Here is a 16585-nt window from a genome sequence, read left to right on the forward strand (position 1 = left end):
ATTGAGAATGCACATCTTATTACCTTTAATTACAAAAATGTCTGGGCCAGGAGTGTAGCTCAGTGGTAGGGCGTTTATCTAGCAAAGGTGAGGCCCTCCTCCCACCCACTTTGCTTTCTTGCTTTTGAGACAGGGGGTCACATGTAGTTCAGGCTGGCCTTGAACTCCTGGAGATCCTCCTGCCTCAGCCTCCAATATCTTGTTTCTTTCTGTGGGAAAACGGTATAGGCTGGTGCTTCCAGAACAGTTTAATGATGGCATTTGTGGAAATCCTGACTGTGATTTTTCCTCTTTAGAAAATGATTCCTGCATTCACCAACTTCAGAGGTCGCTTCTGTGCGTCTTTCCAAGTTATTCTCCTGCTGGACTCTGTCAGGTCTCATACGGTTTGGTACTGGCTGCATGAAAAGAATCTGGAAGTTTTTCTGCTTTCTTGCTCTGAAACAACTGAAACAGCAGATAGAATTCACCCCTAATGCCAATCCAATGAGATGCTTTTTGGGGTGGAGCTCTTCAAAAACATTCTGAATTTATTACACAGTATTTGTGAGCTTCTCTTAGGATGTGAATTAATTGTAATATTTTGTTTCCCTAGAAAAGCCAACTATTCTCTCCAAGGGGTTATTTCTTAATTTAAATTTATTTATGTATTTGGGGGGATGTTTCTGAGACAGGGTCTTGTGATGTAGCCCAGACTGGCCTCAAAGTCACCAAGACCCTCCTGTCTCAGCCTCTTGAGGGCTGGGATTTCAGGTGTGCACCACCAGGCCTGGTCTCTCTATTTGTTGCACAGAGCAGTGGACGCCCTGCTGATGGTCTTGGGTTTGATGATGTGTAACAATACTCAAAGCCCTGTACAGAACCAGGTTGGAATGCAAGAACCACTGGCCGGGTTCTAATCCCGACACCATGATGGTCACTTTGCTGGTGACTGTGTGGGGGTGTGTTACCCCATGGTGTGCTCCCCAGATCCCTTCCCTGCCTCTCTTCTCAGCAGGATGAGAGTTGTATTTAATTCATTAATCCATTTCCTTCATTAATTCCCTGATTATCTGCTGCACACACTTTCCAGAGCAGGCATGGCTGAAATGGGGCTGGGTCAGGAGGCCTCTTTTGGTAGGATGGGGACAGGGACACAGGCTGACTCTGTGTGAAGGGAAAAGCTGGGAGCACAAGGCCACCTCAGTGGCTTCTTTCAGTTCACATTCTGCCCTGGGAAGCTGGGCATGGCGGTACTCGCCTGTTAGCCCAGCATTCTGGGAGGCTGAGGCAGGAGGGTTGCAAGTTTGAGCCCAGCTGGAGTAATTCAGAGACTTAGTGAGGTCTAATCTCAATGTTAAAAAAATAAGAGGCTGGGGATGTAGCTCAGTGCAGAGGCCCAGGGTTCAATTCCCAGTACCCCCTCACCTGTCCTGGAGCCGGGAGGTTGGACACCCAGGCCTGTGTGTTTGGGGAGGACTTGTGGTGTGGGAGGTAATGTACAGGCCAGGGATCAGACAGTCTTGGGCCAGCTCTGCCACTTCGTAGCTCTCTGATCCTGAGCAGAAAATTTAACCTTTCTGAGTGAGCCTCAGGATCTTCTGTGTAAATTGGGAATGGCACAGTCCTGCTCTCGGAACCGCTGTGAGTTTGGATGAACGCACCAGCCTGGAACTTGCTGCGATTGTCCTGCCTCAGCCTCTTGAGTGTTGGGATTACAGGTGTGCACCGCCACACCCAGCCTTCTTGCCAGGTTTACTTACTACAGTTTACTTTTTCCCGGTGCTGGAAATTGAACCCAGGGCCTTGTGCCTGCCAGGGGAACGCAGCCCGCTAATAGCAAGTAGAAGCAGTCTCTCCGGAGCAGCGCCCCCTAGTGAAACAGCGCCCCCTGGTGAAACCTTCCCACTTTCTAACCGAAGGCTGGCACAGAAAAGCCAGCTCTGTGGAAAAATTGGCCTCTGCTTCCATCGGCCCTTGCAGTGGCTGCTGCTCTTGCTGAAATTTCTGGCACTTTCTGCCCAAATTGCCCACCAGGCAGGAGGACCTCCTCCTCCTGAAGGAATCACGTGGGGTCGCCCCAGAGCCTGGGCCGAGGAACTTTCTAGGGACAAGTCTGAGATCTGAAAAAAGTTACTGGTTTAAAAAGAAAAAGTTACTGGTTTTAAAATACGAAAATTGGAAAATGTTTAATTCAAAGTCTATAAAATGTGACATCGTGGTAACTTTGTTAATTATTGAACTTAGCATTTTCTTTATATTTGAAAACAACGTGCAGGTTGGATTTCTCTCAATTTGCAAGAGACCCCGGATAGGCACAATAATTACTGAGAAATTTATAGCCAGTTGTAACTGAGTGAGTTGTTTGCCAGTTGTACATTAAATGAGTATGTTTAGCCAGATTCAATAGCAAAATTTCAAAAAAGCTTTTTGAAAAAGTTTACAGTTATGATTGTTAACATAGGAATATTTTACATTGTTTTATGTAAGGCCTCTTGAAGGCTTAGGAAAGTTGTTAAAATGTCTTGGCCTTTGCTTAGAGGCCATTAACTCTCTTTTTGATCCTTCATTTTCCCCTTCCCCCCACAAGATAGCATTTTCTAGCCTTTTGTGAGATATCCAATATTCAGAATTTGTAATAACTTTCTTTTTTGGACACAGGTCTCATTATGTAGTTCAGGCTGGCTTTGAAGTCACTACATAGCCCAGGTTGGCCTCAGACTCACAGCAATCCTTCTGCCTCAGCCTTCCAAGAGCTGGGATTTCAGGCATGTAGAATTTTTGTGCCGGGGATTGAACTCGGGCCCTTCCTCTTTCAAGGAAGGTAGCAGAACCACTGAGCCAAATCCCTGGCCCTGTAATAACTTTAAAAAATATTCACAATGTAATAAAAATTGTAGGATATTAAACTGTAGATCAGTTTGATCTCAAATAGTTTAAAGATTCATACATGCATTAAAAAAGACTAGAAAGAATTATACTAAAATGTTAACAGACTCTCTAGGTAGAACAAGATACATAATTGTCTTATTTTTTTTCTAGTTTTCAGACTTTGCAAATTCTCTACAACAAAAAATGCATTACAATCAGAAAAACAATTTTTGGTACTTAAAAAATTTTTTTCTTACTACAAAAGTAATTTATGCTCATTATAGAAAAATCGCAAAATACATATAAGCAGAAGGAAGGAAAAGAAACATGCAAATTCCACCCACCCAGAGACAAGCACTGGGTCCTTCCAGCCCTTTTTATGCATACATAAACATTTATATTTTTATCACAAAACAGGATCATTCTGTACATAGTACTGTTTTGAAACCTGTTTCTTTCCTTCACAATGTATATTGAGAACTCTAAAAAAGTGTCAACAGCATATTTCTACGAGACAATTTGTTATTTATTTATTTATTTTTTGAGACAGGGTCTCACTTTGTAGTTCAGGCTGGCCCCGAACTCATTATATAGCTCAGACTGGCCTCGAATTCGCGGCAATCCTCCTGCCTCTGCCTCCCGAGTGCTGGGATTACAGGCATGAGACACCACGCCCGGCTTACGAATGATTTTTTTTTTTTTTTGGTACCAGGGTTCGAACTCAGGATCTGCCGCTTGCAAGGCAGGTGCGGTGCCACCGAGCTATATTCCTAGACCAGTTATGAGGTGATTTTAATGGCAGCATCCCACCATATTTTGAGGATAAACCATAAATTATTTTATCCGTAATATCAGACATTTTTGCTGCTTTCTGATTTTCTGTTACAAATAATGCTGTAACAAGAAATATTTCACAAGTCTTCATGTTCTCAGGTAAATCATTGACCTTTATCCAACTTTTTTTTTTTTTTTGAGACAGAGTCTTGCTATTTAGTTCAGCTGGCCTTGAACTTGCAGTGGCTCTCCTGCCTCAGCCTCCCTGGTATTGGTGTTAGTGAGGAACTTCGGGGCTGTGCTTTTTCTCAGGGCTCCTTTCCATGCTTTGGTTCTCTTGAACAAAGAATTAGACAGAAAACGAGGTAGCGATGTATCTCACATTTATTAAAGGAATTAAAGACAGGCCAATTAAAGTTGGAAAAGAAATAAAAAACAAACTCTCTCTGCAAAGCACAGAGCCGACCGGTGAAAAAGGGTCACAGCGTCCAAGTTAACGGCTGCAGTCTTTTATAGCCCCCATTATGACGTCAGATGTAGCTCGTCCTATCACAAACCTGCTTGATCTTGGGCCAGAACTGAAGATAGGCTTCTCTGATTGGTGCAGGTACCTCTGCGCATGTGCCCGATCTCCGTGATTGACAGGTCCCGCCCACTTACCTACGTGCTTTGCCAGGGTGCCCTAATCTCTTGCCTCACTGACCAAGCACCACAGTGCCTGGCGTAGCTCCTTTTATTCTTGCCTAATATTTCGTGATGATAAACATTTTAGTAAGCAGCTATTTTAGTTCCACCTCTGTAGAGAAGAAGTCAAGTCCCAGCACTCTTGCGTCTTTCAGCAGCACTCCTCACAGAACCTCCTGCCACCACCTTGGGCTCTGTCTTTTGCTGCCACCTGAGCAAGCCTGGGCCCTGCCCGCCGTCCCTCATCGATTTTTGTCTCGAGGTAGGTGGGGCTCAGGGAGGCGTGTTTGGGCAACGGAGAGACATTCATGGGGCTGGGAATAGGGTAGGCTGGGGAAGAGTGGAGGAGGATGGGCCGCGCTAAGGACAGGTTAGCGACCTTTATCGGATGGCATGGTCCTTAGGAAGCTGAGTCAGGCAGCTCTGGAAAGGATATGGTTAGGCCTGGAGGGAGAGTTGACTGCTGGGAAAACAGATCATGGACCAAAAATAAAAGTGGTTGTTTGGGGGGGTGGGGGGGTGGGATTGCCAGGCGCTTTTCTAAGCATTTAAAAGGGTTTTAACTGCCTCCATCCTCATGACCAAGCAGTCAGGGCCTGGAGATCTGATAGAACTCTGTGCTGTCAGTGGATGCAGGATGATGATTAAACGTGGCTGAGTGTGAACTGGCAGAGGGCGGGGAGGGGAGGGGAGCTTCTGAGTTGGAAGGGCAGGACTGGTGACAAGATGCGGGGTGATCATGCCTGTAATCCCAGCCCTCAGAGAGAAGGCTGAGGCCTCGCCACGAGTTCGAGGCCAGCCTGTGCTACATTGCTGCACAGTGAGTTCAAGGCCGGGCTGGGCTATATAGTGAGATCCTGTCTCAAAAAAAACCAAAACAAAACAAAAAACAAAAAACAAAGAAGTAAAAAAGAAGGCTTGCTTGGCTGGCCTGAGACTTGGGTGGGGCCACACGTGGAGCTTGAGGCACGTGGAGACCTCGGTCCTGGCTCCATGGATGAGGCCCACATAAAGCTTATTCCTCAGATCTGGAGAGCCATACTAACAGGTTTGCAAACTTCTCACATGCTAATGAAGAAACTAATTAAAGCCCATCAGTTCTTAAAGACATATGGTTTATTTAAGGTTGATCCAAGATTGATGTTTAGTTAAGCAACGTTTTAATAAACCATAAAAACACATTGGGCTTATCATGTTCCACTGTACTGGATATCTGTTATCCCACCACAAATTTCACAAAAATGAGACAGTGTGGATAGAACAGCCCCAGGCCTAGTGATCCGTTAGGGTCAGTTTCCACCTTTCTGAGCTCACAATGTCCCGGTGCGGTTGGTATGGTCAGTGTGCCCATTTTACAGATAAGGAAACAGGGATCATTGAGAGTTAAAAGAATCATACAGTGGCGCATGCCTGTCATCCCCGCACTCAGGAGGCTGAGGTAGGAGGATGGCCATGAGTTCAAGGCCAGCCTACGCTCCGTGGTGTGTTCAAAGCCAACATGCACTGCATAGTTAGACCCTGTCTCAAAAACCAAAACAAAACAAAAGACTCATATAGAGGGAATTTGCAAGGAAGTAGAAAACTAGCTGGGTGTGGTGGCCCACATCTGTGATCCCAGCACTCAGGAGGCTGAGGCAGGAGGATCCCCAACAAGTTTGAGGCCAACCTTTCTATATAGTGAGATTCTGTCTCAGAAAACCAAAAAGAAAAGAAAAAAGGAAGAAAACTCAGGCCTGCCTCTATGACAGTGTGATAAATTATCCCCAATTCAGCAGCTCTGCAGTGTAGGGAGGAGTAATTTAACGGGCTCTAAGGTTTCTAAAGGCTCCGTTTTCAAGCTCTGCCCTGTGGCTCTGGGCCCGAAGCTTGGGATCCTCCCCACTGACTCAGCTTTAGGAACTGAGTGATGGGGTGAGGGGGCTGGGGAAGGGAGGGAGAGGGGTGAACAAGCCATCAAGATGAAAATCTTCCTGTGACGGATGGCACTGTTCTCATTAGAAGCGATTCATTAGGTCCAGCTCAGGGGAGTTTGAGAGGGTGTGAACACCAGGAAGCTGGGCTCCTTGGGGACTATTTTAGGGAGGTCCCCAGCGCACCCTTTCTGCTGGATCTTGTCATTTTCAACTTTACAGCCCCTTGCCACCTCCAGCCCCCGCAAAGAGAGTATTTTATGAACTTCATAAAGTGGCAATGCGGCCAGTTTGGGGCAATTTATATCTTCTCTAGACAACAGCGTTGAAGTACTTAGCAAACCAGGAAGTGGAAAATGGTTATAAAGGGATCCAATTACTTTCATTGCCAAAGCAGTGTAAAATGTAACATGAAAAAAATGGACTTAATTGGTGAAAAATTAATTAGACAATTAAACTTATTTCTGCTTAAATACATTTAGGTGTTAATTGGTAATCTGACTGGAGGTTTATTTTAAGGTGGATTTGTTATCTTGACTCTGTCCTGTGAGAAATGATCTCTGTTTAATGCTCCGTGAACGCTTCTGGTCTTGCTGAGTACAACGTCGAATTCTTGGTTGTCCTCCAGATGTGGAGATGCGGGTCAGAATGGCCCACGGGGCAGGAAAAGCATTTGCTTTGCAAACCCCAGCCAGAGGAAAGTCTTCTTCCTGGCTCAGGGGCTTTTCTGGAAAGTCCAGACAAGATGCGTGAGAAGCAGAGGGACAGAGGGACTCCTGACCCTTCTGCCACTACCTGTGTGACTTCCAGGGGTCACTTTGGCAGTCTGGGCTTCAGGGCCTCTGACCCGAGGACACCGAACAGAGAGCGACCATGCCAGATGAGGTGGCGAGCGTGTGGGTTTGGGCTCGCTGGGTGCTGGCGTTTGTTTACCTATTTATTTAGTTAGGGCTTTTTTTTTTTTTTTTTTTGGAGACAGTGTCTCATTATGTAGTTCAGGCCGGCCTCGAACTCACAGTGTTGCTGCCGCCGCCGCCACAGCCTCCCAAGTGCGCAGTTAGAGCCCGCTCTCGAATTCCTTCCGGAGGTTAGACACGTGCTCACCTGCATCCTGCGAGCGCCCCCTGCCGGATCTCAGAACAGCCCGGAATTTCAGGGAGCCGCCGAAGGCCCCGTGAACACCATTAGGCAGGGGTCCGACGAATGCAGACAGACCCCTGCTCCTCTCCCCTGTTACCCGGCAGGAGACTGAGAGGAAAAAGCCAGCGTGTGACCTGGTCACCTAGCAGTGAAGTCCACCAGGTCACAGGCCCGCTGAAGATGGACAGAGAAACCGAACAGACAGCGACTATGCAAGGAACAAAAGAAGTTTCATAATTTTTCCCAGAGACTCACTCAGTTTTCTACAAAAATGTCACTTCATCCGAGACCTCTCCTGGCCACTCTCTCTCTAAAATCGTGTCTTCTATTACTCAGCCTTATTTCAGACACAGAACACAGGGATAGAGGGGAGAAAACTGTTCAGATGAGTAGTATGAAAACTTTCCGAGAACCGAAGGGCCCGGGCCCCCTGTTTGAAAGGACCATTGAGTCCCAGGCACAATGCAGGGGAAAGACCCCACTCCGGTGCATGCGTCTCCATGAAATTCAAAACCCAGGGATAAAGAGAAGACTTTAAAAGCTTCCCAAGAGATAAAATAGTAGGCTTTTACAAAGGATCAGCGACCAGAATTGCTCCGGACTGCTCAATAAAAACATCAGAAGCTACGAGAAAATAGAGCAAGGCATCAAAATCCCACAGGAAAAGGATTCCAACCTATCATCCCAGGTTCAGCTCAATTATCAATTAAGGATTGAAGGGAAATAAAGACATTTTTAGACGTGCAGTTTCTCAAAAGGCACGCTTCCCGAGCTCTTGGAATAAACCAAGAAAGAAGGCAACAAGAGACCCAGGGGAGTCCATAACGGAAGAGGTGAAGAAACCAGTCCACTTTGAAGGAGGGAGGGACACACACACGCACGCACACACACACACACACACACACACACACACAGTGTGTGGGGGGGGATCCAGGAGGAAGATAGAAGGAGCGGATGACCTGAATTGCTTGATATGAGAGAATTTTTATTTTTTGAGGTCTTGCTATGTAGTTCAGGTTAGCCTTGAACTCACTATGTAGCCCAAGCTATTCTCTAATTCATGGAGATCTTCTTGCCTCAGCCTTCCAAGGGCTGGGATTTCTGGGATATGATACCATACCTGGTGCTATGTGGGAACATTAAAAGACCATTAGAGATTCTAAGAAAAGTTATTGTTCAGCATCCAGAATTGTAAGCAAATGAAAAAAACAGAGCTACTTATCAACTTTAGAGAAAACAAAAAGTTGTACAAGGCTGGAAGTGTAGCTCAGTGGTACAGTGCTTGCCTAGCTGGCACAAGGGCCTGGGTTTCATTCCCAGCATCCAAAAGAAAGAAGAAAAAAAAAAAAAAGAGAGAGAGAAACACATATTGGTACACTGGGTCATGTAAATAAAAATCACAAAATTAACAAGGTAAACACTAGGTATTTACTTATGCAAGAGTCATACCCATATTAGGTAGGAGAAAGAAATGGGAAGTGTTTTATTTTTGTTTTTGTTTTTTGGTTGTCTGAGACAGGATCTTGCTATATATTCCAGGCTGGCCTTGAACTCACTATGTATCCCAGGATGGCCTCACACTTATGGGACCCTCCTGCCTCAGCCTCCCAAGCCCTGAGATTACAGGTGTGCACCACCACACCTGGCTCTTGGAAGTGCTTTTTAAAAATTTATTTATCTTTGGGTTGTTTTGAAGAGCTTTTATAAAGCCAATTCACCATTCATTGGCTCTTAGATGATGGATACATTGAACAAGTCGAGACAGTATCTAAGCCTGTCCTTACATACGAGAAGATAAATACTGGAACACAGATGCGGAAGGGTGATCACGCTCACCTCTCAGGCAAAGAGAAAGTGGGATAAGTTGTTGCTTGTTTTCATTCAAGGCCGATTTGAGGAGTCCATGACCTCTTACACTAATGGAATCATTACTTGAGAAAAATAAAGATGATTTGGAAAAACTGCCTCTTCCAGATGAATGGTTCACGGTGACCTCCGTCCTTAGCCAGTGTGAAAAGAGGAAAACCACTGCCGGAAGTGACACCCAGGTCAGAGTCACTGCGCTCCTGGGTTTGATCTGGGGGCCTCTGAAGCTCATCCTGCTCCCAGATCTCACTCTGCTGGTGATAGGTGTCCTGATATTCTGTGGGGACAGTGCAGAGCGAGGGAGCCGTGGCTCTGGTTAAGGGATTTAGGCTCAGATTTTTTTTTTTTCTGCTGCACGTCACTGAGTCGTGTTAGAAAAGGAACTCATCTGACATATTCTCTGAGCACCCCCAGGACTGGGGTCAGACCCTGGGAGCACACATCCCTGTCCTCGACACGGGGGTGGATAGTGACCTCACTGATACAGTGGAAACTTCTTACTGGGCACCTGCTATGTGTAGGGCGCAGGGACTGAGCCAGGATAAAATCTAGGACATTGAGCCACTGGGCAGGAGCGGCAGTGACGGAGGTTTGGCCGTGAGGTGACTGGAGCAGCAGAGCGTAGATAGGAGAGGTGGGAACTCATCTTCATGCCACAGAGGCCCAAACACAAAGCCCTTGTGCTCTGTTCTTGGTGGTAAGGATCAGTTTCACCCCACACTGGCTGAGCTGTCCCCGCATCTCTTCTCAAAGGATTTTCTTCAGAGGCCTGAGACTTTAGGCTTTTAGATGTGAGGACCCTAAAATAAATACGTAGGCTACTATTCCTGTACTTTCGCAACTCAGACACCAGTAACACCCCCAAACCGTCCTGGTGGGCCAAGGTTACTGACTTCTTATTTGCTCTGTGAAGATATGAAAAAGAAATTTTGAGGGGAAAAACCTCAGCCACCATCTACCATCATTTCACATGCAGAGAAAGTGGAGCAGGCCTGTAATCCCATCAGTCTGAGAGGCTGAGGCAGGCGGATAGCAAGTTCGAGCCCAGCTTGGGCATTTAGTGATTTAGTGAGACTCTGTCTCAAAAAATGAAAAAGTACAGTCAAGGAAAAGGGCAGGGGGAGTCTTGCCAAAGACAAAGTAGGAAAGATACAATTTTAGAACACAGGACGGTCTTATAGATTGTGTTTATTTAACTACTTTCATGCAAAATGGGCTGCCCGCGGTTCATTTCTCTCATTTGACTTTGGTCATGTGGCACCAGGGTCTCTCTTTCTATGGCTCCCAACAACCCAAGCCACCTGCAAGATCACCAGACGCCCTCCGTTTGGTTTGCCCTTACTCCCTTTCCAGCCTCTTCTGGGTTCTCTGAGACCCTGTCCGGTGTGGCCCTCACCCTCCTGGCCTCCAAAAGCGCTGATGTTGCTGACATCCTCCCTCCCTGAGCCACTTGTCCCCTGGTTCTGGACACTGACACCTGCCTATCCCTCCTGCTTCCTAAGCAACTCGGCCTCTCACACTCCATCCTCTTTCTGCCACAGAGAGGCGGTCTCACTTGCTTGGTTCCTCGTCCCCAAGTGATTGCACTCACGATCATTTCTGTACAGGTGATCCCAGCTCTTAGCCCTAACGTTACCTTCTCTTCCCAGCTCAGACTCCGGTTCTGACTGGACACGTGGCCGCCTCTCCCTGGAACTCTGGGTGTTACGGCTTGTATCTAGATGTCCCCCTAAAGCCTCACACACTAGTAGATGGGGCTTTTCAGCGCTGGCTGGATGTTGGGCCTGTGACACTGAGGTTGAGGGTGTGTGGGACTAAATTAGCCACTGATTGGAATTAGCGCACTTGTGGGTGTGGATGATGGAAGGCCCCACTCCGAGTGTGGGTGGCACCAATCAATAGTCTCGTAGACTGGATGGAAGATAAAGGGAGAGAGGAAGGCAGGCTGCTGCTGCTGCTGCCTGCCTACCCTGCCATGGACTGTTTTCTCCCCTGCCAGACCTCTCTGCCACGCCACCCTGTCTTGGAGCTAGCCAGCTGTGGCTGAAACCTCTGCAAACAGTGAGCTGAGATAAACCTTTCCTCCTTTAACTTTTGGGTGTTGAGTAGTTTGTCTCAGCACCAAGAAAAGTAACTAAGATGCCAGGAGACATCCAGTGGAATGTGCTGCAAACAGGAGTTTGATTTTTCCATCTAAGCCTCTTCTTTGCTTTCCTCTGTCCTAGACAACATGCCACCCCTACCCTCCTCCAAAGTGGCACATTCAGTCACTTGGACACGTCTCTTTCCCTGCCAGTTTCCGATCAGTCACAAGTCTACCCTGCTCTTACTCAGAGATGTTCTTTCACTCTTTTTGTTTTTTGAGACAGGGTCTCACTATGTAGTCAAGGCTGGCCTCGAATTTTACTACATGCCCTAGGTTGGCCTTGAACTCAAGCGATCCTCCTGCCTCAGCCTCTAAGAGTGCGGGGATTACAGGTGTGTGTCACCACACCCAGCTGATGTCATTTTAATCTGTTTTGTTTTGTTTTGGAGGTTTTTTTTTTTGGTACCGGGGATCAAACTCCAGACCTTGTGTTTTTGAGGCAGGCAGCAGAACCACTGAGCTAAATCCCTGGCCCTATTTAAAATGTACTTTTTATTAGTGCTTGCTTGTAGTAAATAATGATTACATTTGCTGTGGGGAGTTGGTACGTGTACAAAACACATCTTAATTCTTTCTTGTCATTTTCCCATTCCTCCCTTTTCCCTCAAACTCTTGATCTCCTTCCCATTTGAAAAAGCACTGGTTCCATTTTTTCTTTCATTTTCTTTTAAAAATTCCTTTTCCCTTCCTTCCCTCTCCCCCATCTCTTGTTCCCTTCCCATTTGAAAGAGCTCTCCCTACTCCCCATTATCTCTTTTATTTTGCTCTTTATTTATATTTTGGGTTTCTCACATAGAAGAAGCCATGCTATATTTACATCTGTGTGTCTGGTTTATTTCACTTAACATTTTGGTCTTGAGGGCTGGCGATGTAGCTCAGTGGCACCCCGCCTGCCTGGCAAGTGCAAAGTCCTGAGTTTGATTCCTGGTACTGGAAAAAACAAAACAAAACAAAAACATTATGGTCTGGCGGTATCCATTTACCTACAGATGCCTCAAGCGAATCCTTCTTTATAGCTGAGTAGTACTCCATTGTGAATAAATACCACATTTTCTTTATCTGTCCACCTGTTGATGGACTTATAGGCTGTTTCTGATTTAGCTGTCATGAGTTGTGCTGCTATAAACATGGGTTTGCATGGATCACTATAATATGATGTCTTTAAATCTCTTGGGAAGATTCCTAAGAGAATAGCTGGGTTAAATAGAATTTCTAGTTTTAGTGGGTTTTTTGTTTTGTTTTGTTTTTTTGTACCAGGGATTGAACTTGGGAACTTGTGCTTGTGAGGCAGGTGGCGGAACCACTGAGCCAAATCCCTGGCCCTAGTTTTAGTTTTTTGAGGTGTCTTCACAGTGGGTGAGCTCCACAGTTCATACTCCCACTGACAATGTGGAAGGCCACTCCCCCGCCCTTGTAATCTTTTTTTGGTACCAGGGATCGAACTCAGGACCTTGGCTTGCAGATGTGGTGCCACTGAGCTACATCCCTGGCCCCTAAACTTGCAATCTTTTTTTTTTTTTTTTTTTTTTTTTTTTTAAACAGAATAAAACTCACTAGGTAGCCCAGGCTGGTCTCCAACTCACAGTGATCCTCCTGCCTCAGCCTCTGAGTGCTGAGATTACAGTGCGCCACCAGGCCCAGCTGCACTTTCAGTCTTAAAGGCCTCAAGCCCATCCCCATCCTTACTGACTGGCGAGGTCACCTCATTCATGGACTCGTGCACCATTGTCCTGATTTGTCCCCAAGCCCACTTCCCTGTCCCCTCTACAGCTCACAGCTCTGTGGTGTAAAAGACAAACCCACTCACAGCCTCTTCCCCAGCTCAGCAAACTTCTACTAGTATGAAAATAAAAATAACAAGGAGCCTTTTCAAAAGCAGAAACCTCAGTGCTGGCGAGCATGCTGTGAAACAGGCAACTGATGTTCCCGCTCAGAGATGAGCCATTTGTCAAATCTCTTCTGAGTGCTCTGAGTGCTGTGTAGTTCAGGGTGCAGAAAGAGAACTGAAGTACGTTCAGTCTTTGACCCAGTAGTTTCCCAGCTGAGGAAATACCATGTATGGAAAAGCTTCCCACTTTTATAAAATCTTATTTATTGCATAATTAAGTATGTCGCAAAAAATGGGAAATACCTAATTACAATAGAAGTAATCTATGGCACCAAAGGCCTATTCTACAGTCATTAAGAATGATGTTTGCTCATAGAAAAAAAAAAAGACAAAATAAAATATACTAAAATCTCAGTCGTGATTACCTCTAACTAGTGGGATTATGGATGATTTTAATTTTCTTCTTGTAATTTCCTATATTTTCCAAGTTTTCTACCATAAATTACTATTATAATTAGATAAGAAATTTATTTTAAAGTGATGATTGGAATAAGTTTGTGGTAAGACTGAAAAAAAAAGCAGCATGTGAAATCATACAATAAGATATAATCTCAATACAAACAGAAACAAGAGGTCAGTGAAATAAACTGTTCATAGCGATTGTCTCTGTGGGACGGCGCCTTTGGGTTTTTTGGGTTAAATTTTCACCTTCATTCTTTCCCAACTCTAGTCAGAAAAGGAACTGGACACAGACACACAAGTCATACTCACTCATGTATTTATTACAAAGGGTTTAATTCACTCCCCTTAACGCGTCATTACTGGTCCCACCCTTTCCCTACCTCCTCCTTTCAATCAGTAATCTTTCAGTGTAGGACGCATTTGCCTGACCTGGACTTTTCGGACGAGTGGATCCTCCACAGCGTGGCTCTGTGTCTGTCTTCTTTTCCTTGGCACGTTGTTTTCGAGGTTAATTCATGATGCATCATGTCAGTTCTTTTTTATTGCCATATAGTATTCCATTGCACAACTACAGTGTGTTTTATTTTTTCACTTATAAATGGGTGGATGTTTGGTTTTTTTTTTGTTGTTGTTGTTGTTATTACTGGGCAGCGGAACCACTGAGCTAAATCCCTGGCTAAATCTGCTTTTTTTTTTTTACATCCTCTGTGCCATCCTGTTTCCTGACTATCAGCAAAAGCTATTTGACTTGAAGAAAGCATGTTCTCTTGTTGCAGGGGTCCTGCTTCCCTTCCCTTCTTTTCCTTTCTTTTTGAGACAGGGTCTGCCTTTGTTACTTTTCTCATTGCTGAGACAAAATAGCCAACACCCCGAGTTAAGGAAGGGGAGGTTTCTTAGGCTCACGGCCTGTAGAGGATTCAGTCCATGGTCAGCTGGCTCCAAGGCAGGGTGGATGGTACAGGAGCATCACAGAGCAGGCAGGCAGAAGGCAGCAAGCAGCAAGCAAGCGGTGGATAAGTGGCAAGTAACAATGGGGGACCCTCTTTCTGTCCCTTTTACTGTATCGAGGCCGCCTTCCCTAAGGGTGGCGGGCACTCACACCCAGGCATTCCCATTATCCACTCCCAGCACTATGCCGAACTGATCAGTGCACTAATTCAGGAATCACACACCCTTGACCCCAGCATCACCCACTCTAGATCCAGCCACCTCTGAAAAGCCCCACCTATGACCTCATGATGCTTTGGGGGAACTCGCGATGGAGCCTAGGCTGGTCTCAAACCTGCAGTGATTCTCCTGCCTCAGCCTCCTAAGTGGTGGGATCACAGGCGTGCTCCATCATTCCTGACTTCTCAGGTTTCATATAAAACCTGCCTGACTGTGTGTGTGTGTGTGGTGGGGTGGCCCCTAAAGCTTCGTTAGCGCTGGGGTAAATCAGCCTGTGGTGCCGAGCGCTGTGCGTTCACTGTTTCATCGAAGTTTCACAGCGGCCCTGCAACATAACACTGCACCGGTCCGCTTTCCACGGGAAGCAGTTGGCCCTTGGGGCCCTGAGGAGCTTGCCACAGCTGGGGTGTGTGGGGCAGGGATTTGTACCCGGTCACCCCAGCAGCGGGCATGGCCGAGTGCATCCCCGCCTACCCAGGAACTCAGGGTTCGCCCAGGAGTCAGGCACACACAGCGGGCCCCTCGCCCCTTCCGACCCCTGCTCAGGAGTCGCCTGGACTGCAAGTCCGTCCGGCTGCTCTCACGAGCTACTTGGTTTCTGTCCCCTTCCCTGCTAGGATGCGAGCCTCACGAGGACAGCGACCTTTTTCCCGGTCACTGCTGTATGCACCGCACCCACGACACTGCCTGGCCGTGTAGAAGGCACCATGGTCTCTATTTATTGAACCAATGAGCGGAACAGTTGCAGTCCCAGCCAGTTTCGGGTAAACACCTGAAGAATGTTGCAGCCAACAGGTGTCAGGGTGGCTAGAAAGTCACAAAGCGTCGGAGGAACGCGGGGATGACAGCGCGGGTTCCAGGAGGGGCTGCCCTGAGCGCGGCTGAGCGGATGCGGATTTTAGGAGGCCGCGAGGGGGTTGGGCGGCGTCCAGCAGGTGGCTTGGCAGCGCTCCCAGCCCTCCCAGCTCCTTGGACGTGGGCTTGCGTGCTACATTCACACGTCATCCAAGTGGGTTGTTAAACACAGGCACCAGCTACCAAGGGATGCTATGGTTTCTCCTTCCTTGGAGATCTTTAAAAATAGGCAGAAGCATTCAAATGCCCTAAATAATTTAGGAAGGGAAGCGCGGGCATGGAAGGCGCCTACAGCGCATCAGGCAGCTGAGCTGCCATGCGATACAATCATCTTCGGGACTCAGGCGGGGAGGCGGGCGGGTGCGCGTTTAGGGTTATCCCATTGTGCAGGTGAGGGCAGCGAGGCTTAGGGAAGGTAGGGCGCTGTCCAAAGTCTCCGATCAGAGCAGTAGCCTTCCCAGTACCCTCAGAGGCTCTTGAGGAGTACTCTTTTCTGGCTTGTTTTTTGGTTTTTATTTTTTTGAGACAGGGTCTTGATATGCAGCCCAAGTTGGTCTTGAACTCAGAGTGATCCTCCCGCCTCAGCCTCCTGAGTGCTGGGATCACAGGCGTGCACCATCCCTCCCCAGAGTAGTGGCATTTCTTTGAGAGCAGGTTGGGCCAGATGCCCTCGCTCATGTCTCCTACTTCATGAGTAGCAGTCACTTGTTAGTCTGGGGGATACAGATTAAAATAATCACAGAATTAAACATGGGGTTCCTAAAGTCAAGGAGTCCCGCCACTAGTACAGTGATGAACTGTTCCATCCTTGTGGGTAGAGAGACATGGAAGGGATTGTGAAACCTTTTTTTTTTTTTTTTTTTTTTTTTGGGGGTTTTTTTTTGTGTCTCGGTTGTGTTTTTG

General features: G+C 46.8%; 1 protein-coding gene and 1 long non-coding RNA gene across 2 annotated transcripts in view; both read left to right on the plus strand.

Moving 5' to 3' along the window:
- Positions 1–16585, plus strand: part of LOC117283538 — an 89760-nt gene that overhangs the window by 10201 nt on the left and 62974 nt on the right. The gene's annotated exons all lie outside the window — the stretch shown is intronic.
- The window catches only part of LOC117283533, a 35454-nt gene continuing 23160 nt past the window's right edge, over positions 4292–16585 (plus strand). The window contains exon 1 of the long non-coding RNA XR_004514575.1: positions 4292–4570. This is a non-coding gene — a long non-coding RNA (uncharacterized LOC117283533). The remainder of the gene's footprint in view (positions 4571–16585) is intronic.

The sequence above is a fragment of the Fukomys damarensis genome, unplaced genomic scaffold, assembly GCF_012274545.1.
Source record: "Fukomys damarensis isolate Sample0158 unplaced genomic scaffold, DMR_v1.0_HiC HiC_scaffold_27, whole genome shotgun sequence".
Lineage (NCBI taxonomy): Eukaryota > Metazoa > Chordata > Mammalia > Rodentia > Bathyergidae > Fukomys > Fukomys damarensis.